This window comes from Anolis sagrei, chromosome 1, assembly GCF_037176765.1.
Source record: "Anolis sagrei isolate rAnoSag1 chromosome 1, rAnoSag1.mat, whole genome shotgun sequence".
NCBI lineage: Eukaryota > Metazoa > Chordata > Lepidosauria > Squamata > Dactyloidae > Anolis > Anolis sagrei.
In genome coordinates this window covers 94129708-94154987 of record NC_090021.1, presented here as the reverse complement: position 1 = coordinate 94154987, position 25280 = coordinate 94129708, and the positions used below count along the sequence as shown (strand labels likewise).

Sequence of the window (25280 nt, the reverse complement as noted above, 5' to 3'; positions counted from 1 at the left end):
TAACCCAAGACTCGATTATGTAAGACTCAAATGTCACATAATCAACCGAACCAGCATATACTTTGCAAATGGGAAAAGACATTCAATTCCAGATTTAAAACATTTCAGATGATCATAATTCAATTCACAAGTCAACACTTTCTAAAGAGTTGTGACAGACCTCAATATACCTGGCAAGAAGAAACCATAAATAGAAATCCTCCTTTTTTTATCGCAGCCAATGATCTGTGCCATATGCTGCATTGACACAGAAGTCCAGGTTGCATTTCCAAAAATTAAATCACCAAGCAAAGGTGGGTATTAATGCCATGACTGTATTTGATTTCTTTTCAAAAAGGAAATTAACGAAGCAAGAATTGATTAAAGCATCATCCTCACCTCGCTTCTTGATGGTCAATGTTATTGAAGGAATGCTGACAAATAAGTACTTGTCAAAGCAGAGAGTAAAAATAAGAGCAGCTGTAATAAAGTCTTAAAATTGCTCAGTGGCCATAAAAAAGATCTTTTAAAATAGCTCAGGCTTCTTAAAAAGGCTCAAACTGTTCTGTTTTTCCCTCCAGGTATGTCAGAGAACATGGAACCTAGAAATATTGGTAGAGGGAAATGCGATGTATATATGATCTCGACTATGTTAAATAAATCTGCATTCTCCAATATAATTTGTCTTATGTGTGAGTACCTGATCTGTGCTGTAAAATGTGGACATTGTCGTCGAGTAATGGCATAGTACAGGGATTTTAGTTATTCCCCTCTGATTCTTAGCCACCGAATTCTCATTTTCATTGCTGTTCCTCTGAATGGGGTTATGTCTCTCAGATATAATATTTGAGCAATATTTTCCAGCTATGGCACATTCAGGAAACGTTTTCCACCCAGATCCAGTATTCCTGTTTGGATCTGGCCCGCCACTTCACACTTCAGTCAGAAGGCTTCATGTTATATAAAGTATCAGCTTTATAAGAGATAGGATAACATTTTATGAAAGTATCAGCCTTAGAAGAAATAGGACAACTTTTGTGAAAAAATATTTTAGGACATAGTAGGTTTTGGTTATTTTTAGCAGTTCTTAGTTTGCAGTTATTAGATCTTTCCCTCCTGTATATAGAACATATAATTTTCTTCTTGTGCTGGTAGTATTCACTAGAATGATAGGCAACACTTGCACAAAACATAACCATCTATTTTGTCACAAACCAGACTAAAACCAATACATAACATGTCAACTATTATTCCAGAAAGGAAGGGAAAACATATTTTAAGCCCTCCAAATACTGGATGAAATTAAAAGTTAAAAACATCTATAGTACCTAAATTTTACATAAATATAAAAGCAAAATTATACTCTGCTACGATGTGTTTTAACGATGGAATGCATATTTAGCAGAGAAGGTGAGTGAATGAGAAAGACAACAGAATCTGACATATTAAAAAGCTAAAAATCAATTATAAAGCAAATTTATCTTCCGGCCATCAGTAACCATCATGCGGGGAGGATTTTACAAGTAGATATGGTGTAGTCTTCCCAAGTACTAATAATTTGTATGGGACCTTCAGCTTACTGTGGAAGAGGAAAGCAATGTCCTCCTTTTTATCCAAGGTGATAAATACGAACTGCATAATTTGCAGGGCATTTTAAAATTGTACAGATTCAGGTCAAAAACAAGACTGTTACTAAGAAATATGAAGATGTGTTATTCTGGGAAGATAAAAAATGTTACGCAATTGTACGGGAAAATTCAAGTACGGTATCTTAAGATAAAACATGTTTCTTCAAATGCCACATCATACTTCTGTATTAATGTCCGAGAGTCCCAAACCACGTACCGTATGTATGTTCTTTCCTCCCACCGAGAGTTCCTAAATCTTCCAAATATCACAGAACCTGCCTCTACCAAACATCTCTATGACAATTCACATTTTGGGGATCACCAACCTGACCAAAATAGTGCAAGTAAAACAACCTACGGGGCACATTTGTGCTTAGTATTTGCCCACAACTAAGAACTGTGTAAGCAGTATTCCCTTTGCCAAAATAATGCATGAATTATATCATAGGGGGATTCTGGATGGATGTTACATAAGGTGAGCAATACGATGTTCAGTGGTGCAGGGGAGGAGGAAAAAGCATCTACTCTCCATGCATTTCATAATCGAAATATATTTTGCAAGGTTTTTTAAGACCAGAGACCTTCATTTCTGTTTGTTCAATTACAAATAAAGTAAAGGGCGATTTAGCAAAGTGTTCCAATAGTGAAATATTAAGTTAGCTGCATCATGTAAATAATGTGTACATAGTGGTGTACTATGAATCATTACAAAGGCTAATTTGAGATGTTTGAGATTATTTCAGTTCCGTACTTCGGAGCAAGTGGGAAATTTATTATACAAAATCATATACAGTAGATATAGAAAATACCTAATGTCAGAGTTTTGGGTCCCTTAAATAACAGTATATTGTTTAACTTCCCATTTAACCATCTCAGTTGCTGTATTCTGTTTATTATTATTATTATTATTATTATTATTATTATTATTAAATCATTTTAAACTATTGTAGTCAATATTAGTTCCAAAAAAAAGTATTGCAGTTTTCCCAATGAACCAATCTAAGATGAGGCCATGACAGCAAAATCACTTTGGCTATGATCAGATCTGCGTTTACTAACACTGAGATAATCATGTACCTATTAAGGCAATAAATTTATATTTACAAAAGTCAAATGGCTTTTAAAGGAATTTGGTAAGATGTAAAAAGGGATAGGAAATCATTTCATATCAGGGTTTGCTCAGTGCTTTGGACACCATCAGCTGTTACATAATCATACGTGCTCCCCTCCCCTCTTGGAATATGTTTATGCCTGACATTTACAGTCTAAGATAATAAAGTTAAAATGTCCTTGATGGAAAAAAGATTAAGGGTTTATTTTTTTGTTTCCTCCCTTCGTGTGCTAACACAGAATTCATAAACATGTTCCCAAAAAATGGCCCGGATTGCCTTTTTCTCCTCTTCTTAACTAGACAGCTAGATTGACAAAACAGAAAACTGAAATTTGTCTGCAAGGGAAGGGCATTTAATAAAAGGCCTAAAATTACTAGAAGTGATTCTCAAAACAATGTGAGCCCATTATGGTGCCCATCTACAATAACGTTTTTCATCTGCACCAGGACTGGTCTGCAGTGCTTATAGTGGTGTGCATCTGATCTGAATCATCTGCTTTGCCATCTGGAAATCTGGCTGGACGTAGAAACGGTGAGGACTGATAATCGAGGGAAACACATTACTATGGATCATGTCCAGTCTCTAGGAACCCATGCTAAGGGTTGCATGCCACAGGATATATTTGATAATATGTTTTGAGGAATAACTGCCTCCCTGTGTTTAGGGACACCACTACCCAATCTGTAGGACAACGGACACAAAAGTATCACAATTTCAGTAGTCCGATCATCCATGGAAGTCAGAACAGAAGAGCACATCCTTCCATGTATAATGCAGTTTAGTACAGATTCTGGTCCAGGATCTAACTTCCCACAAAATGGTCTCTGTGAATCATCTGGGTTTTTTCAGTGGTGGCAATGTAGTCTTGGAATTATTTCCCTACTGAGCATTCAGTATTTAACTCAAAACGTCATGGACAATTTTTGCTACAAATCATTTTAATTGCTATATCCAGATTTTCACCCACTTTTAGGTTCTTACTTTTCCTTATTTAATTTTATTTGTTCAGTCTTTAACTTTCTTAATCATTACAGTACTTATATGGATCTTATTGTTTTTCAAAACTGCTTCAGGTGTTCTGATATAGAAAGATACATATATTTAAAAAACCCTATCATATGTGATCCACTGAATCAGAGCAATTTGAACATCTCTCTTTGTCATGTTATATGGACTCTATTAACAAGATGTCATGAATGCTGCCTACATTTTTGTTCGCACTATATCCATCCTTCAGTTTCTTTTAATTGCTTGTTCTTTTCTCCAGAGTCCCAATTTAATTAAGACACGGCCTTTCACAAATGAAAAATAATAACAATACAGAAGATGTCCAAAAAAACAAAACAAAGGAACTTGATACTCTTTTGAAAGTTACTAACACACTAGAAGATCATGTTTCACTTAGAGTTTACAATGTTATAATTATAGAACAGCTGAATTTAGCAAAGTTCAAAGTGGCTACACATTTTATGTAAATTACAGAAAATAGAAAAATTAGAAATGACAGAACCAAAACTTCACTAATACAATATTTTGGACAACCACTGTTTCGGGACAATCCTATCAGTAGCTAAGCAAAACCAACCAATCATCCAACCTCCTAATACAGGAATCCTAACACCCAAAACGCATGGAAAAATCAAATCCCAAGTTACAATGCAAGCAACCCAAATAAACGTTGGACCCACACTCGCTTCTCTGACAGGTAGCCCATATTAACATACAATACAGGCAAGAATGTTTTCTGGCAGGACAGTTCATTCAAGATTGTCATGAAATATGGTTTGTGGAAACATAGGTAACTGACAAATGTCCGTTTGTAATACATGGGAAGGAAATGGTTCTCATTAAATAAATTTTCTTCACTGGTTTTTATAAAGATTTTAAAAATTGCATTTGTGAAATAGTGCAGGAAGATTTTTTTATTTTTTGTCGTGTCAGGAGCAACTTGAGAAACTGCAAGTCGCTTATGGTGTGAGAGAATTGGCTGTCTGCTAGGACGCTGCCCAGGGGACGCCCGGATGTTTTGATGTTTTACCACCCTTGTGGGAGGCTTCTCTCATGTCTCTGCATGGAGAGCTGGAGCAGATAGAGTGAGCTCATCCACGTTCTCCCTGGATTCGAACCTCCGACTTGTCGGTCTTCAGTCCTGCCGGCACAAGGGTTTAACCCACTATGCCACCGGGGGCTCCTTAGGAGGATGGATTCCAAAGTATGGATTCCAAAGTATGTCTTTCATCTCCCAAAGCAACCGGAATATCATTTAAGATGAGCACGAATAGGCCTTCAGTGCTTCTAAAAAAGCATTTGTACATTGTATGTTTCAAAAAAGCCACTTCCTAAAACTGAGGGTAAGCTGAAAGGAGAAAGGTCTAGCCCAATGGCTTTGCTCTTCCATAGATAAAATAAAAATCTTCATAAAATTCCATGGATGAAAAAAAAAATTAGAATGTATTTGTCTAGGAGCTTTGTCAACTTCTCCTTGGTTTTGACCATCGCCCATGTACGGTTCAGCCGTAATCTAATCTTATGTCGTACCTATCATAACTAGACACAAGTCGACTTATGATATTTTGGGACTTCAACACTGAACATTTTAAATAATCCTAATGGATCATTCACTCCCCAATGCTGCAGTATTGAAGTAACTGAAATTGGCCATAGTTTGCCTTACACAACATAGATTGAGTGGCCTCAAGCAAGAGAGCAATGCTAAAAGTAGACCTGCCAAATATGTTCTAAGGTATTTTATGCTATCCTTTTTCTTGTTGAACTCCACATCACTTTTCATATACTTCCTTTTCACAAGAGTTAAAACCACCTAAGTGCCTGAGTTCACCTCTCTTTTCAGCCCCACTGACTTCTCCCAAACTGATCCACAGCACACGAAGGAGTGTTTTTTTTAGAGATACAGTACCCTCCCCCCTTATATGTGGGGAATACATTCCTGAAATGTGCATGTCCGAAATTGTGGATAGAACTGAACCCAATAAATATTGAGTTTTTTCCTTAAACATACATACCGGTGATCTAAGTTGCTGCTTCTTAAACTGCAGGTCTCGACCCCAAATGCGGCCCCCTTAGCTCAGTATTAGGGTCATGAAAAATTTGGCAACCATAAACCTAATAATTGTTTCGGCCATTTACACGAAACTATTAGCAATAATGTAAATTGTTTAAAGTGGACTCTGCAGAAAATGCTTCGGCTGTACTTCATAAGTAGGAAAATAAACCTACTTAGCAAGTCTTGCTGATTTATTATCAGTAATTTTTTGATTTTTGCACCTATTTTACACAGCTATATATCCAGGCCACCTAAAAGCATCTCGGGTTGAAATGGGTCGCGAGTGGAAAAAAGCTTAAGAAGCCCTGAGATAAGATATTTACAGGTTGCATATACATGTGGATATTCTGGACAAATGGGCGATTCACATCCTGGATGGACTGATGTGAGATTTCCTCCCACTAATCAAAATGGTGTGCAATTTAATATTTATGAATTGTTTATTTCTGTAATCTTCCATTTAGTATTTTCTAACTGGCATGGAAACTGAAACTGTAAAGTTAAAACATGGACGGAGCAGGGGTTGTCTTGAAGTGCCTTCACTATGGTCCGGATTCGGTTCATTTATTGATATCCCAGCTAAACTAATAAAAGCATGAGGACACTTTCAAACACTATTATAATTTTGATTGGTTTCTGATGGCAGCAGAATATTATGTAGTGTGACTTATTCATTGCTTTTATTTTACTCGTTTGTATTATAGATGTGTTAATGTTAATATTAGGGGTCATGGTGGCGCAGCAGATTAAACTGCTAAGCTGCAGAAATGGCTAACCATTCATGGTTCGAATCTGTGGGACCAGTGAGCTCCCATTGTTAGCCCCAGCTTCTGCCAACCTAGCAGTTTGAAAGCATGCAAATGTGAGTAGATGAATAGGTACCACTTCGGCGTAAAGGTAACAGTGCTCCATGCAGTCGTGCTTGGAGGTGTCTATGGACAACGCCTGCTCTTCGGCTTAGAAATGGAGATGAGTACCACCCTACAGAGTTGGACTCAACTTAATGTCAAGGGGAAACCCTTTCTTTTTAATGTTAGTATTACTATCTATCTGTAAACCTTGGAACTAAAAACGTGATTTCTTAACCTTTTTTTGTGGGTCATGGATCCCTGATGAAATCTATAAACACATTTTCCCTAGAAAAGGGCAGTTAAACACAATTTTAAAAAGTAACAGGAAAGCGAATGAAGGAGCTCCCCCGCCTCAGTTATGGACCTATGGACTAATTTGAAGTATTAGGGTGACCCAAAAAGACCCAAGATCTGTGTTGTGTTGCGACTTCTTTTTCCTCTTTGACATGTCTATATGAGTGTAAGGACAGAGCTTTTTTTCCTGTAAGGAGTGACTTGAGAAACTTCCAAGTCGCTTCTGGTGTGAGAGAATTGGCCATCTGCAAGGATGTTGCCCAGGGGATACCCAGATGTTTTACCATCCTCTGGGAGGCTTCTCTCATGTCTCCACATGAGAAGCTGGAGCTGACAGATGGGAGCTCACTCCAATCCCCAGATTCAAACCTCTGACCTTTTGGTCAGCAGTCCTGCTGGCACAGGAGCACCAGGATAGAGATGAAAGACAGAGAAAAAGTGGGTCATCTAGAAGCTGACTGACTAGCACTCGGCAAAGGTACATTAACAAATGTCCACATGAGCCTAGCTGCTCCGTTAGTAATTGTGCTATTTCAATTTGAAAGAGGAGCCCCTGGTGGCACAATCGGCTAAATCCTTGTGCTGGCAGGACTGCTGACAGGTCAGCGGTTCAAATCCGGGGAGAGCAGTTGAGCTCCCGCCTGTCAGCTCCAGCTTCCCATGAGGTGGCATGAGAGACGCCTCCCACAGGATGTTAACACATCCAGACATCCCCAGGGCAACGTCCTTGCAGACAGCCAATTCTCTTACACCAGAAGTGACCTGCAGTTTCTCAAGTCACTCCTGACAAGAAAAAAAATAATTAAAAGAAACAAAGGTAACCAATATTATTCCAAAGATAAATCATTTGGAGTGTAACGGAACTCCTTTCCTCAGTAGTGTAGGTGGAATGACAGCTTCACTACTGTTTCTAGAAGCAAAATGAGCAGCTGAGTTTTGTATATCATCGGAGTTAAATAATAAAGCTATATTCCTCTCCCCTCCCTAATATTTCCTGTGGATTTGGTGACACAAGAATGTTTGAATCACCGGCCTCAGTATTGACTTATCTGCTTTGTTGTATTATTGAATGAATTGATTAATGAGTGAATTAGAGCATTATCCAAAGGAGGGCTTACGGAAAGCTGTTGCTATGACCTTGATCCAGCCCTTTCTGAAGTCAAGGAAAAGATTAGAGGGCCACCATTGCCACTAACTTAACAGTCCAGAAAAACAACCACAGTCTATTTCTATCTAGACCAAAGAATAGTCTGGCTGCTCTATGTGATTTGAGGTTTCGGTGATGTTCCAACGTTGACTTCGTACAGCTTCATGCCAAACAGATTTAAAATATGAGAAACGTCATGATTAGTCAAAGCAAGGAGAGATTCCAACTACATGTTTTGTTGTCACAACACTGGTGGCAGTGACTGCACTATATTTTCTGTCTTCCTGTTCAATTTAGGTAAATAACTTAAGAAAAAGCAGAAATGCAATGATAATTTCCTGTCAATGCTATTTCCCATCACATCTGGAGACATGCCTTGCTTAGCAAATGGAGCAAGTTAGATCATTTAGCTGCAAGAGTTACAATTTCCAGCTGCCTCCCCCTTGGAAGGGCTGGCTCTCATAATTAAAGGCTCCCTTTCGTTTTACGGCATTTCGATGCCATGTCGCCCAATGCACATCTATTGCCTCCAAAGACGATGGCTGCGCAGAACCTTGGACTAGAAAGAAAGTACCAGATCTGGCTCTGCCTCGTCCGGTCCATTTTTTGAAATGACAACCAAACATTATGTAAACACTCAATGGAGAACAACATCCATATCATACCCCATATCTCTTAAAGGTATGGAGCATCTTATTTTGAGAAGCAGAGACACTCTGTCCCATTTTGAGGAGCGAATCAGAAGGAATGCAAGGCACCGAAGCCGAGGTAAGCAGTCCTTTTCCTCCCAAATTAAATCTGTGTTCGACTGCTTGATGTGCCTTCTGCTGTATAGAATATGTACAAGAATGCTATGCTTTCTGTTGTATGAAATATCCACATGAAAGCACAATATATTTTATATCTTCCTCATTTTATGTTCTAAATTCCTTCCACTCAATTTCTTGCTTTCTGCTTTGTTTATGTTTTCTGTAAGACATTCTGGATGAAGACTTTGACATAGTACATCATCTGTCTGAGCTACATTATAAATCTGTTTGGGTTCGATGCTTACACGTGCATCTGGTCGTGCCAAATTAGGGACACCAAAAAGGGTTTGTTGCTATTCTGGATTAAGATATTGCTCCACGCTGACTTTTCCTATGGATACTTAAGCTCCTCTTATATTAAAAAAAAATCCAGAGGGAGATTTTCCAGCAAAGCAGCAGCCTGGATCTCTCCCACCATTTCTGAATAAGCCGGTACCCTGATATCGTAATACACCCAAAGATTTGGCCGGATATACAATAATAATAATCCCCATCCCATCCTCCCCTTCTTCCCTTCCCCATTGACTCCCCACACAAATAAACACAGACACAGACACACACACAGGGATCCATGTAAACAATTGCTTTACCTTTCTTTTTTTCCTTCTTCATCTTGTGTGAGACTATTACAAGCCCAGCAGCCTGATAAGAAACTCGTGTATGTATGTTTGTTTGTTTTCCCTGACAATAAAATTAAAATAGATGATGGAGGGAAGGAAGCAAAGGGAGATCTACTAGATTCTGCGTGCTGAGGATCCTTTAAAAAAAGAGAAGCCAAAGCAAGGGAGATCCCTGGGCTTGCAAGTCCCTCCTGCCACCCTCCTCCACCCCTTTACAACCCCATAGTACTACTACTACACACATTGCATGCCTGCTGAATCCCACTCTCTGGGTGCAGAAGAAGAAGAAGAAACCCATGCAAAGCATCAATCAAGCGAGGCTTTAATCTAGTTTTTAAAAAATATATATTAAGATCAAGATTTTCCTCCCCCTTAAAAATAAAAATAAGACGAAACCACTGACACAGCATGAAAATATGATAAATACACATGACAGACCTGGGATGCTTCTATGTATTTCCCTCCCTTAGTGACAGGCGTTTCATTGGCTCTTAGCAACAGCGGGAGCTCGGCGCTGATTGGCTGGAAGCGCCGGGCTTATCCCTGTTGGTAGGTAGAGGCTGGCTGCGCCGCCGGCCAATGGCGTGCTTTGTTTCCAGGAGAAACATGGCATGTGTAGCTATTTAAATCTTACTACGGTGATGTCAGCGGTGTTGCGGGGCGCGCGGGGCGGAGGGAGGGAAGAAGAGCGGGAAAGAAAAAGAAAGGAAGGCAGGGGGCGAGGAGGAGGAGGAGGAGGAGGAGGAGGAGGAGGAGGAGGAGGAATCAGGCCGGCTGGAAGGGAAGCCGTGTCAGGCTGAATTATTTACAGTGCGCGAGCCGGGCTCGTGCGGCCCAGGGAGAGGCAGCTCTCGAAGGCTGCGCAGGGGACCCGGGTAAGAGAGCCCAGCCCCTCGCCACTGAAGCGCCCTCTAGCCAAGAGGCCCAGGTGGTGCCAAAACAAGGTTATTTTGCAACTCCAGAATCAAATCACTTGGGTTAATAGGCATGGTGCACTTTCTCCAGTTTGCTTAATTCTATTTTAATATTGACTGAGGTTATTTATTTATCGTGTCAGGAGCAAACCAAAACAGTTGTATTGCATTAAAAACAAACAACTAGACAAACAAAACACAAAGTTTGCAGACTTGGTATTCTATTAAATGTCCTTTGAAAATTTGGAGTGCCTCTGATGTTGCTGCAAGAAGGTCCTCCATGGTGCATGTGGCAGGGCTCAGGTTGCATTGCAGCAGGTGGTCTGTGGTTTGCTCTTCACACTCGCATGTGGTGGATTCCACTTTGTAGCCCCACTTCTTAAGGTTGGCTCTGCATCTCGTGGAGCCAGAGCGCAGTCTGTTCAGCGCCTTCCAAGTTGCCTAGTCTTCTGTGTGCCCAGGAGGGAGTCTCTTATTTGGTATCAGCCATTAGGTGAGGTACTGGGTTTGAGCCCGCCACTTTTGGACTCTCGCTTGCTGAGGTGTTCCAGCGAGTGTCTCTGTAGATCTTAGAAAACTATTTCTTGATTTAAGTCATTGGCGTGCTGCTGGGGAAAGAGGGCGGTATATAAATAAAAATTATTATTATTATTATTATTATTATTATTATTATATCTGTGGAATGTGCAGAATGGGAGAAAGATGATGAAGAAACACAATCTATAAACAATCTACAGACCTACCAAGAAAATGCAATGAATGCTACATTCAGCAAAAGACATGAGAGATACTCTCACCTCTCCAAGAGTCTACCGTATACCATGCAGCTATGGACAAGTCTACTTAGGGACCGACAAATGCAGCATTGCCCAAACATGAATCAAGGAACGTGAAAGGCACTGCAGACTAATCCAACCAGAGAAGTCAGCAGAGCACTTGATGAGCCAATCTGGACACAGCATGTTATTTGAGAACACAGAAATAGTGGACCCTCTAACTTCCACCATGTCAGGTTACACAGAGAAACCATTGAAATCCACAAACATGTGGACAATTTCAACAGAAAGGAGGGAACCATGAAAAGGAACAAAATCTGGCTACCAGTATTAAAAACTCTAAAATCAGGACAGTAAATAAAGAGGAACACTCAAACAACAGGGGAATTCCTGGGATGAAACAATCAAGGCCAACTAACACTTCCCAACAAAGGATACTTCCAGGCAGCAACCAGCCAGGCTTTGAAACTACAAGGCCATTAAATGATAATCAAAGTGGCCAGTTGCAACTTTCATATTGCCTCAAACAGACCAGAGTTCTTTCTCCCGCCCTGGACATTCCACAGATAAATAAACCTCACTTGCCTAGTTTCCAACATCTCACAACGTCTGTGAATGCCTGCCATAGATGTGGGCAAAACATCAGGAGAGAATGCTTCTGGAACATGGCCACACAGCCCGGAAAACTCACAGCAATCCAGTGATTATAGTCATGAAAGCCTTTGACAATATATTATTATTATTTTTCCCCACATTGGGCTTTTAATGCAATTAACTACTCTTCGTTCTCTCATGTCCCCTCTCAACCTTATTTCTCAAGTCTACATGCCCAGGTTCCTTAGCCATTCCTCACAATGCTTCGTTTCCAAAATTTTAATCATTTTGGTCGCCCTTCTCTGGGCACGGTCCAGCTTGCTGGTATCCTTCTTGAACTGTAATGCCTAGAATTGGACACAGTGATATTTCAGATGAGGTCTGACTAAATGCAGAATAGAGTGGGACCAATATTTTCCAATCAATAAATCTCACCAAGTTGAAGAAGAAGCCACCGAAATATTTTATTCAACTCAGCTAAAGTGATGCCAGCTTGTGGTAATCCACCAATGTAAGCTGAGATGCCATAACATTGAAAAACAGACATTAGTATACAGCAAAATCCTTTGAAATACCTGCTCCCGCCCTAGCTGGAGCTGGCTTTGCAGTGATTGGCTGGGCTCAGCCAATGTCATGAATAGCTGAGGGAGGATTCTCCTTAGAGGTGGGACTGTGATGCCCACCAACTAATAGGAGAGTGTTCCTCACTTCCAATGCAGATTCCCGCTTTTCAGTGGCTGACGATGGGCGGGCCGGTCCAGGAGACAAAGGGTTGCAAAGTAAAGTTGAATGAATCAGCATTGTCCCACTGAGGGACAGAACAAAGAGGGCTATTAGGTGCATTTTATTGAGAGTTCATTTGTTAGAATTGTGCACTCATGTCCAGTGGGTCCTTTTCTTTGGAAAATGAGTGCAACAAAGACGGGGGAGGGGGAGACGGGAGGCAGAACTTGCCACAAGTTCTGCCTCCCATTTTAAAATTTCTTAAAGTTCCACACATTCAAACAGGAATCCTTTAAAACCTTTTGAAATCTCCCTCTCACAGCACTCTAAACACTATAGAGGCCTATTAACTATTATCCTGAAAGAAATATCTTTTATATAACAAACAGCTCCCAACTCTCTTCCTTCCTCCCCCTAACTGAATTTAAAATGGCTGCTTCATCTTCTTCCCTCTGCCCATTCCCAGTTACTAAGCTTTCCCCTCCAATTTCATCAGCCAATCAGACTGCACCACTGCCTTAGAAGCTGCCTGATTGCTCCACCCCTCCTTAGCTTCTGTGTGCTGGGCCTAGTTTCTGCCTTTTACACCAACCTTTCAGGGTAGGCCAATCCGTTACAGTGAGCATAAAACTGCTGCTACCTGGTATTGTAATATATAATTGCCTTTATTTATTTTGCAGGTTCAAAACATGATCTATTTAAGAAAAAGCGGTATTCTGAGTAATCGGCAAGTGAGATGATTATTTAATTCTAGTGTAACCTATCACCTGTTTTTAATTATTTTAAGCAATCAATCTGCATTGTATGCAAAATAGTTTCCTTGGATTTGTGGTCTGGAAACAGTTCTGCTAGACTGAGATGAGCCTTGTCTTGAATGTCCCATGAGCAAATATTACTGTTAGCTGACAGTTCTGTAGCTTGTTATGAGAAAGTTTAAAGTGTTTTCCTGCTTTAGTAATTTTTGAGACAATGAACAGAGTTCAAATAATAACTGCAGATTATTTTGAACTAAAAGCATCTTCTTCTAGCACCCTACAGTGATGATTTATTCATGGAGTGGCATAATAGGTAAGAGCAAAAATAGTTGAGATGCCCTTTAAAGAAATTAAATTGCATTTAGAAATAACTACTTTGACATTTAGTTTGGATAAATACTTTACCCTTCATGGCACCAGTCCTTCAGATTAGCGGCAACATATGCTGCTCCCATTTACATTATCTTTTCACCAGAGTTCTCATCTCCACTTCTTGAAATCATACAAAATAGAGGCATCTGAAGAGTCTATTCCTTCCACAATGCACAGATTTTAATATTTTGCCTTTTTTGTTACCATTTTTAAAACTGCATTTTACCCATTTAGTTAGGTGGTGTTTTGCGGGGAGGGGTGTTTATATGTTTTTATTATAAAAATACTTAATGCTTTTTAAAATTCGTGGTTAATCCTGTTTTCAGATTAAATTCTAAATTGTAAAATTTCAATTTAAAATTGTATTCCACCATTTTAGTGGCTGCTCCCAAAAAGTTAATTTGGTACCCTCTCTGCTCTCATTTGAGGCAAGGACCTATCTGTTTTCACAGGCCTTTTGGTGGTTAATTAATTGTTAATTGTTTGTTGCAGAAAATAATTAATTGGTGTATTATGTATTTATATATACAAATACAAGACCCTGTGTAAAATGAATCATGTGTAGTTCACGTTTGATCAGTCCACACAGTGCCTTGTCAGAGAAAGCAAATACACCATCCAGTGAACAGTAAAAACAAGTAGTTTACTCTTCGTAGTTCAGAACAACATATGTATAGTGTGATTAGTTGCACCAACTCATATAATGTCCTTTTATGAGAGATTTAAAATGGTCTTTCTTTGTCCATGTGTATAAACTCCTTCAGCAGCTCATGAAGCGAGAGCACATTCCAAACTCTGTCTGCTTCTCTCTCTGCACCTGCATGGCTCAAACCTGAAGAAAAATGTAAGAGTAACCAAAAGTCCCAGGCTCAGCCTGCTCCCCAGGTATTTCCCAACCAATCAGTTTCAAGCATCTTATTTTACAGTTGACACACATATTCACTGATTCCTTTCATACTCCAACATGTGTCATATTTATATGTTGCTATATTTTAACTGCTTTTTTAAAGATAAACCCATGATTATAACAATTTCACTGCCCTTTCAGTGTTTTTAATGTGATTTTTAAAAAATGTACTATATTTTAATTGTATTTTGTTTTTAGTCAAATTGTGGACTGTCCTGGATCCCACATTGTATAAATTAATTAAAATGCAGGTAGGTTACAGCTGCTGCATTAAATGTTGCCATGTTTCAAAATATCAGAAATAAATTTAATAACATTTGGGGTCATGAAGATTGGCTATTCGTACTAAATATATTTCAAAAATAAGTTGGTTTTATTACAGTGGAGTAAGAAAAGTTGTATTGAAAGCAATGTAGCTTCAGTAATAGTAAGGCAAGGAACTATTATACTGAACTTTTCCCTTTTTTGCAGAATGTAATGCACCTTGTTTAAAAACAGATTTTTTAAGGGCAATAAACTTTATCTTGCGAAGATTTTATTCTTAAAGGCAATCTAAAAATGATTATAGATATATGATTAAATTTTTATATATTGGCACACAACTATTTTATAATAACTTTAATAATAACTTTATTTTTATACGCCACCACCATCTCCCACGAAGGGACTTGGGGCAGCTTACAAGCCCACATTACAGATAAAACAGCATTAAAATCAATCAACCCCCATAACACAATCAAAAGCAGCATCATAAAACAATAAGGCTGAGATGACAGTCAAAGCTGGGATCAGGCTCAATTCAGTGCAATACTTCCGGATTGGAGTCAGTGGAAAGTGTGGAATAAAATAATTGGATTTATCACATGACATGTAACTTTAATAGAGTGTATGATGTCTTTTTCCCCCTTTTATTTTCTCTCTGCATATATCAGGTCTGTTGTTAATGTAACTACAACTTTCTTGTCTTGTCCTCTTTCCCTGAGGACAGTAAGTGCTCTTGATGCCCTAAAAATTGGCCATGACAAGTTACCTCCTTGATTTGTCCATTGCACATGAAATGGCTGCTAAAAATAAAGTCTCTGTTATCAGTAGCTGCATTTTTTAAAAAAACGCCATTAGGAAAATACACAAAGATCTCCAAAATGAGTGGGCTGGATTCTTCAGCTGGTAACCATATGGTCCCTCTAAATATAGTTTGATGATGATCAAGAGATTATCTGAAGGGGAGTTGCTGCCTTAAAATACACACCACAATTAATCCTTATCTAGAGCTGGAATGAGACGACTAACTAAAGTCCCTTGAATGATTCCACTTGAACGTTAGGAAGAACTTCCTAACAGTGAGAGCTGTTCAGCAGCGGAACTCTCTGCCCCAGAGTGTGGTGGAGGCTCCTTCCTTGGAGGCTTTTAAACAGAGGCTGGGTGGGTATCTGTCGGGGGTGCTATGAATGCAATTTTCCTGCTTCTTGCCAGGGGGTTGGACCAGATGGCCCGTGAGGTCTCTTCCAAATCTATGATTCTATGAATGCAATTACTGACTAATTTTGGGAGCACACAGCCCCTTTGGTGTTGCCCAAAGGGTTTTCTTGACTGCATTTTAATGGATAACCACTGCAAGAGAATGCAACCATGCAAAGATTCCTCTTACCCTGTTGAACGGACCCCCCAAGCCTCCTTTGATCCAATGGAAGGATCAAATTTGACCAGCAAAAGCTCTGGTCGGATACCTCCTGCACTATCACGAGGCACTGTGCCAACATTACGTCTTCTTTTCTTGTATTTTTACTGGTATTTTGAAGTATGTGGAGACTATTTTTTCACCACAGTATTTGGGAGGGGGGGTTAATTAAACCCCCAAATCTGCTATAGTTGTCTACTTCTGTATTAAAGGAATAAGCAAATGGAGACTGTGACCTATTTGTAATAATTGCATAAGTAGGGCATGAATGAAGCAAGAACGTTTAAAAGGCAGTAGAGGTGCTAACCACAGCAACTCCTCAAACCCACCCAATGCCTTTCTATTCTGTCTCTAAGGCTCTTATGCACTGCCATATAATCCAGATTATCAAAGCAGATAATTCAGATTATCTTTTTTCAACTGGATTATATGAGTCTATGCTGCCATATCATCCAATTCAAAGCAGATAATCTGGATTTTATATGGCAGTGTAGAAGGGGCCTATAATGGTTATTTCTCCTCATTCTCTCATTGTTATATCGAGAAGCAATTTTCCTACAACTACGATTAAACTGAGAATTTGTATTCCACGGACCCACAGAGTCAAGACAATACATGTTAGCTGGATCTTTTGCAAAAAAGGATTATATCATGTTGGTAATGGTGTAGAACTATTAACCCCCTCGATGGACTGTCACCTTGTCGTGGTGAGGGGGCTTGCGTGTTCCGATGAACCTGTGGGCACAACAACTGGAGTCGTGCACTCCCAGGAGTGGCCGCGGGGGAGGTCCCAGACCAAGCACAGTCTGAAGACCCAAAGACCTCAACGGCGGAGCAGGCGGAGGATAACATGGCACATGTTACAACGGCTGCGAAGGCGGAAGAAGGCTGCAACAGACTGAGAAGCCATGGTCATTGTGTTAAACTACATCACCAGTGGAACCTCATCTGTGAAGACTGTGTGTTGTTCAGTTGTGCACTGACCTCCACACATTAAAAAAACCCACGCACAGGCGTCTTCCAAAGAAAATAAAAACCAAGCAACCAAAGTCCCATGGCGATCAGCGAGTGGCGACGGGGGCAGGACTGTGAAATCTGGAAGCCCCTAGTCACAGACTGGCACATGGGCGGTGGGTACGGACTCAGTCGTTCTACCTCAAGGTCCGAGGCAGTTGAGTAGTTCGGCAGCTGTATCCACGACTGAGCAGCCCTTTTTAGGACCCACTCTGCTCACCCCACACGGGGAGGGGGATAGAAAAGGTGCCCTAAACATAGTCTGCCTCACTTATCCCTGACTGGACTGCCGCGTCCAGTGGGGTCACCATCCTGCGGCCAAAAAAGAAAAATGAACTTCGGTACGTGGAACGTACGGACACTGATGGACAACAGTGACAGTGAACGCCCCGAACGCAGAACTGCCATCATTGCAAGGGAGCTGGGACGCTTCAACATCGACATAGCAGCCCTTCAGGAGACCCGGAGAGCAGGAGAGGGACAGCTGAAGGAAGAAAAAGGAGGCTACACCTTCTTCTGGAAGGGACTGCCCGAAAAAGACCAAAGAATGCACGGAGTTGGCTTTGCCATCAGGAATGATCTGGTGAAACATCTGTCCGAAGCACCCACTGGCATCAACGAACGACTCTCCACCCTCCGAATTGATCTTGCCAAAAACCAACGGGCAACCATCATAAGTGCCTATGCACCAACACTAGATGCTGATGAAGACATCAAGGAGAAATTCTACTGTCAGCTGGACACCGTCCTATCGGGGATACCTAAGGAGGACAAAATCATCCTCCTGGGGGACTTCAATGCAAGAGTCGGGCGAGACTTCGACCTGTGGCCAGGCACCATAGGAAAAGACGGGGTTGGAAACAGCAACTCGAATGGCATCCTGCTTCTCACCAAATGTGCGGAGCACAACCTTGTCATCACCAACACGCTCTTCCGCCAGAAAAACAAGCTCAAGACATCATGGAAGCACCCCCGGTCAAAGCACTGGCACCTCTTAGACTATGTAATCACACGTGCCAGAGACCGCCGTGACGTGCTCCTCACAAGAGCCATGACAGGTGCTGACGACTGCTGGACCGACCACAGGCTAATCCGATCCACGATGGCTCTCAAGATTGCCCCCAAGCGCAGACTCCAAGGAAGAAAGACAAGGCGCAAAATGAACACCCAAGCCCTTCAGGAGCCCTCCAGGCGAGCCCATCTCCAAACAGCACTCAAGGACCATCTACCCACAGTACACCCCGAAAACGTTGAGGAACATTGGAACAAACTGAAGACCTCCATCATCCAAGCCTGCGAAGAAACTATTGGATACCAAGCCAAGAAACATCAAGACTGGTTTGACGAAAATGACATCGAAATCCAACAGCTAATCGACAAGAAAAGGAAAGCCTTCCAAGCATGGCAGAGAGACATCAACTGTGCTGCTAAGAAAAAGATCTACGCCAGTGCAAAAGCTGAGGTCCAAAGAAGGACAAGAGAACTCAAGAACATCTGGTGGACAAAGAAGGCTGAAGAAATCCAACACCTGGCAGATACCCATAATGCTCAAGGATTTTTCAAAGCCACAAAGGTCATCTATGGACCAAGAAACCATGGCATACAGCCTCTACGCTCATCAGACGGAACCAAACTCCTGAAGGACCAAAAGTCAATTGCACTACGTTGGAAAGAACACTACCAAAGCCTCCTAAACCGCAGCTCCAGTGTGGCCGAAGAGGTCCTCTCACAAATCCCGCAACAACAAACCAGGGATGAGCTTGCAGCACTGCCTAGTTTGGAAGAAGTCAGCAACGCCATCAGCCAACAAAAGAACAACAAAGCCAGCGGACCGGATGGGATCCCTGCTGAAATCTTTAAAGAGGGAGGACCCGAGCTGACACACCAACTCCACCAGCTCATAGAAAAAGTGTGGGTGACCGAGAAAATCCCAGCAGACTTCAAGGATGCCACCATCATCACCCTCTTCAAAAAAGGAGAAAGAACAGACTGCGGAAACTATCGAGGTATCTCCCTTCTAACCTCTGCTGGAAAAATCCTCGCAAGAATCCTTGCAAACCGCCTTCTGCCCCTCTCAGAAGACACCCTCCCAGAATCCCAGAACGGCTTCCGCCCCTCCAGAGGAACTGTGGACATGATCTTCACTGCACGACAGCTCCAAGAAAAATGCAGAGAACAAAATCAACCTCTGTACATGGCATTCATAGACCTTGCAAAGGCATTCGACACAGTGAATCGCAGCGCTCTCTGGACCATCCTCCAAAAAATCGGGTGCCCAAGCAAATTCGTGAACATCCTGCGGCTCCTCCACGATGACATGATGGCAACAGTCTTGGACAGCAGTGGCTCCCAAAGTGACCCATTTAAGGTGGAATCGGGTGTCAAACAGGGATGTGTTATTGCCCCAACTCTATTCTCCATCTTCATCGCTATGATACTTCACCTTGTTGACGGGAAGCTTCCCACCGGAGTGGAAATCATCTATCGGACAGATGGCAAGCTATTCAACCTCAGCAGACTGAAAGCCAAAACCAAGGTCACAACAACATCTGTTATAGAACTCCAGTATGCTGATGACAATGTCGTCTGTGCGCATACAGAAGAAGATCTACAAGCCACTCTCAACACCTTTGCAGAAGCATACACAAAGCTTGGCCTGTCACTGAACATCGAGAAAACCAAAGTGCTGTTCCAGCAGTCACCAGCCGTCCCCTCTCCAATGCCAGAGATACAGCTTAATGGTGTAACATTAGAAAATGTCGACCATTTCCGCTACCTTGGCAGCCACCTCTCCACCAAAGTCAACATCGACGCCGAAATACAACACCGCCTGAGCTCTGCAAGTGCAGCATTTTCCCGAATGAAGCAGAGAGTGTTTGAGGACCGGGACATCCGTAGGGATACTAAGGTGCTTGTCTATAAAGCTATTGTCCTCCCAACCCTGCTCTATGCCTGTGAGACGTGGACTGTCTACAGGCGTCACATGCAGCTCCTGGAACGTTTCCATCAGCGCTGCCTCCGGAAAATCCTGCAAATCTCCTGGGAAGACAAGCGGACAAACGTCAGCGTGCTGGAAGAAGCAAAGACCACCAGCATTGAAGCGATGGTCCTCCAACATCAACTCCGCTGGGCCGGCCACGTTGTCCGGATGCCTGACCACCGTCTCCCAAAGCAGCTGCTCTACTCCGAACTCAAGAACGGAAAACGGAATGTTGGTGGACAGGAAAAGAGATTTAAAGATGGGCTCAAAGCCAACCTTAAAAACTCTGGCATAGACACTGAGAACTGGGAGGCCCTGGCCCTCGAGCGCTCCAGCTGGAGGTCAGCTGTGACCAGCAGTGCTGCAGAATTCGAGGAGGCACGAGTGGAGGGTGAAAGAGAGAAACGTGCCAGAAGGAAGGCGCGTCAAGCCAACCCCGACCGGGACCGCCTTCCACCTGGAAACCAATGCCCTCACTGCGGAAGAAGATGCAGAGCAAGAATAGGGCTCCACAGCCACCTACGGACCCACAAGGAAACCCATGATGGAAGACCATCTTACTCGTCCAACGAGGGATCGCCTAAGTAAGAACTATTAAGAAAAAAAAACTATTAATGGCCTTTAAGGGGCTCTGATGGGATGAGAACCAATAAATACATGCTTTGAATTTGACAGTGTAGTCATTTCAGCTTCTGAAGAAAACTCAAGTATTATTTGCTCCAGGACCCATTTGATTTTTTAGAAGTTTGTGGTATCTGTACAACTCTTCTCCAGCATCACATTTCAAATGAGTTAACTACTTGTTTGAGTGAATTTTCTCCTTAGTGGTAATTAGTATTCATGCAAGGCAAATTAGGCTTCTCAATTGTTAGACTGATATACCTGGTAATCTCTCTGAACTGTTAAGAACAAAGATATGTCAATACACAAAATATATAGCAGATCTTCAGAAGTGTTATTTCAGTTGCCCAAAAACATATACTCTCCCATAAAATATACTGCTTTTAAATCATGCTCTCAAGAGACCAAAAATAAGTTTTTGTTAAAAGTCACATAGTTGATTTACTTATAAGCTTCATGTATTTAGCGTACAGGTCCATTTCTTATTGGTTAATAGTTTAAACAATATGTTCTCTAAAGCATTCTGTTTTTAGTCTCTATCTGTTTCATACCGAGTAACACTACTGAAAACTGACTCAATAAAGACTGACTGCTCACTGCAGCATACTGAGACTAACTTTACTTCTAAACTACTGCTTCTGATTCAAACTGACTTCTAAAATGGAGCCTCAGTCTGAATAGTTCTAGATCTGGTCACATGGTCTGTATTCCCTCCCACAACCCCAGACAACATAGAGTTAAGGGAAAACTGCATATCAAAATATACATACAATATAGTAAGCAATCTGAATTATGTACAAGGTTGCTATTTCCAACAAGAGTTTCTCTGGTTCCTGGTCAACTAAGCTTAACAGTCCAAATCTTTTTTTTTTTTATGTTAAACTAGCTGTCCCCTGCCATGCATTGCTGTGGCCCAGCAGCACATTTCCATTAGCATGCCACACTTGTTTAGACGGTCGTTGAGACTATTATTTAGGAAGAATTTAAGAAGGAATAATATTATTGTAGACCACAGAGCCCCCCCCCCCCTTTTATAGCATTTCATAAAGTTATGAATAACGCTTTAATGTTAATCTACTTCACTGGGTTCAGTGGCAAACATCGTAGTGTAGTTCTATCCCACTATAAGATATAATGAAGAAGTATATGTATGTGAAAGATAGAAGTAAGTGAGAGGCCGTCTTTTAATTAAAAGAGTAAAGATGCAAAGGATTTTAACAGTTAAGACATAGCAAGAAAATTACAAAGGGGAGCTAAGCAGTGGAATGAAATAACTCTTGAACTTGACAACCTAGAGAATGGGGAGAAGAGAAATAATGTGCATATGAAAAGGATTAGAGAGGAAGCCAGGAAAGCTTAGTGACTTTTAGACAAAAGTGGCTCAAAGAAATGTTAGATTATGATAATCACAGGGAAAAGGTTCATGTTCATTATTTTGCCAGCATCATGGACCTACATCCAGAGGTTTTGACTGGAAAATATATAGGTAAAGGAACGATTCTGGGGAGAAAGCCAGAAAGAACAATGAATTGTCCATTATGTGTCAGAAGGAGCTTTTTAAGAATTATTTTCCTGTTTGGCTCTTAAACCAAGAGCAGCATCAGAGAATATCGGAGAGCCAAGAAACTACCTCACTGAAGACGGTGCTTGATTTTTCTTTGTGCTGATTGTGTCTTCAAGAGAAAACTTAGAATAAATAAATATAAAAAGAAAATTAAAATACATGGAAAATACAATTATCTTTTTGGATTTAGATTATGTGTGATTTGTCCCATTGATTTAAATTGATATGCCTGAAATGCAACTAAATCTGGGTCCAACATTAGAGCCGCCGCAAACTAGGCTCCTGCGGGAGCAAACCTTGCCAGCACGTCCCTGACGTTATGAGGCTGCGCCTCTCGCCCCGCCCCTTTCTCCACCTCTTTCTCCGTGCCAGAGTGGTTTTTCCTTTGCTAGGGCAGCATTGCCAGCGTACTCTCTCAGTTGGCAGAATTCAACTGAGAGAGTATGCTGGCAATGCTGCCCTAGCAAAGGAAAAAACACTCTGGCACGGAGAAAGGGGCGGGGCGAGAGGCGGAGTCTCATGACGTCAGGGACGTGCTGGCAAGGTTTGCTCCCGCAGGAGCCTAGTTTGCGACGGGTCTTAGATATCCAAAAGGGAAAAGACATTTAACGATTGAGTTTATAAAATCAATTTGCAATAAATTTTAATGCCAAGTTTCCGAAAGGTGGCTCCCTAAAAGCTGAAACCGATTTTTTTCCATGTCAGGAGCGACTTACGAAATTGCAAGTCGCTTCTGGTGTGAGAGAATTGGCTGTCTGCAAGGACATTGCCCAAGGGATGCCTGGATGTTTTACCATCACATATAGCCCTGCATGGGAAGCTGGAGCTTCCCAAATATGAACCACCAAACTTTCGCTCAACTAGTCCTGCCAGCACAAGGGAGGGAAGCAGAGTGAGCTCTCTCTGTTAGCCCCAGCTTCTGCCAATCTAGCAGTTTCCAAAACATGCAAACATGTGAGTAGATCAATAGGTACCACCTGACATGACAAAAAAAATAGGTACCACCTTGGTGGGAAGGCAACAGCGCTCCATGCAGTCATGCTGGCCACATGACTTTGGAGGCATCTACGGACAACGCTCGTTCTTCGGTTTAGATATGGAGATGGGCACCCTTCAGTCGGACATGACTTAATGTCAAGGGGAAACTTTTACCTTTACTTACAGTATAGCATCCCTTATCCAGAATGCCAAAATCCAAAATTCTCCAGAATTGTCCACATGGATGGCTGAGATAGACACCTTTGCATTCTGATGGTTCACGGTCCATAAGCATTGATTCATCCACAAAAGTATTGAAAATGTTGTGTATAGATTACCTTCAAACTATGTGTGTAAGGTGTACATGAAACAAAATTTAATGTTTATACTTGGGTCCCATCTCCAAGATACCACATTATGTACATATATGTTGAGCATCCCTCACCTGGAATTCCCAAATCCAAAATTGTCCACATGGGTGACTGAGACAGTGTCACCTTTGCTTTGCTTCAGTGTTTCCTGCACAAAATTATTAAGGATGCTGTATGTACTGTTACTTTCAGGATAGGTTTGTAAGATGTATATAAAACGTGAATAAATTTCATGTTTGGACTTGGGGCCCGTCTGCAAAGTATCTCATTGTGTTCATAGTAAAGGTAAAGGTTTCCCCTTGATGTTAAGTCTAGTGATGTCCAGCTCTGGAGGGTGGTGCTCATCTCCATTTCTAAGCCGAAGAGCCAGCATTGTCTGTAGACACCTCCAAGGTCAGGTGGCTGGCATGATTGCTAGGAGTGCCATTACCTTTCAGCCAGAGCGAAACCTATTGATCTACTCACATATGCATGTTTTTGAACTGCTAGGTTGGCAGAAGCTGGGCCTAACAGTGGAAGTTCAACCCACTCCCCTGCTGCTGACCTTTTGATCAGCAACTTCAGCAGCTCATCAGTTTAACCCGCTGCACCACCAGGTTATGCAAATATATATACTGAAATATTTATTTATTTACTACACTTTTATCCTGCCCTTTTCAGCCCGAAGGCGACTCTACTGGCAACATTAGATGCCGAACACACATGTATTTAATATGTTTTATTTTATTTAATATGATGTATTTAATATGTTTTAAATGATGTATTTATATGTGTTCGGCATTTAATTCATAATAAAACAGTTTAAAACTATAAAAATCAATGGCTTCCAGGTTAAAATCCATGGCCATTTGCATCATTAAGCCGTTCCATATTTATTTATTTATGCGCTTGTATACCGCTAATATCTCAGCCTAAGTCGGCGACTCATTGCGGTTTACAACACTTAAAAACAGTATTCAGTTTAAAAGCATAAAACACATATACAATACAAATTATTGGGCCACCAATAATAATCCCATGCATCTCGTAACTGGAATCGCAGTCCAAAATTCATCGTCCATGGTTACCAATCCTTTAGTCATCAAAATTCGTAGCAACGGATTAACCGAATGCTTGTTTAAACATCCATGTCTTCAATCTCTTCCGAAACACCATCAGCGAGGGGGCTGATCGTACCTCTATGGGGAGGGTGTTCCAAAGCCGAGGGGCCACCACAGAAAAGGCCCTGTCTCTCGTTCCCGCCAGCCGCACTTGTAAAGCCGGCGGGATAGAGAGCAGGGACTCCCCAGAAGATCTTAGGGTCCTGGTGGGCTGATAGGCTGAGATACGTTCGGATAGATAAGTTGGGCCAGAACCGTTTAGGGTTTTAAAGGCCAACGCCAGCACTTTGAATTGAGCCCGGTAGCAGATCGGCAGTCAGTGGATACTGAGCTATCTGGTTACAACGAGGTTCCAAAAGCTTGCTCGAAGAGCCAGGTTTTCACTCTTTTCCTAAAGGTCAGGAGGGAGGGGGCCAATCTGATCTCCCC

The 25280-nt window shown here is 41.5% G+C and overlaps 1 protein-coding gene and 1 long non-coding RNA gene across 4 annotated transcripts in view; one reads left to right on the top strand and one right to left on the bottom strand.

Moving 5' to 3' along the window:
• Nucleotides 1-10006, bottom strand: part of LOC137096906 (uncharacterized) — a 39357-nt gene extending 29351 nt beyond the window's left edge. The window contains exon 1 of one of the 2 annotated variants that reach the window (XR_010909789.1): nucleotides 9943-10006. This is a non-coding gene — a long non-coding RNA (uncharacterized lncRNA). The other variant, XR_010909788.1, reaches the window with a different exon arrangement.
• The window catches only part of ARMC2 (armadillo repeat containing 2), a 78448-nt gene continuing 61726 nt past the window's right edge, over nucleotides 8559-25280 (top strand). For both annotated transcript variants that reach the window (XM_060753139.2, XM_060753135.2), the window contains exon 1: nucleotides 8559-8843. The gene's annotated coding sequence lies outside the window, so the exon portion shown is untranslated. The remainder of the gene's footprint in view (nucleotides 8844-25280) is intronic.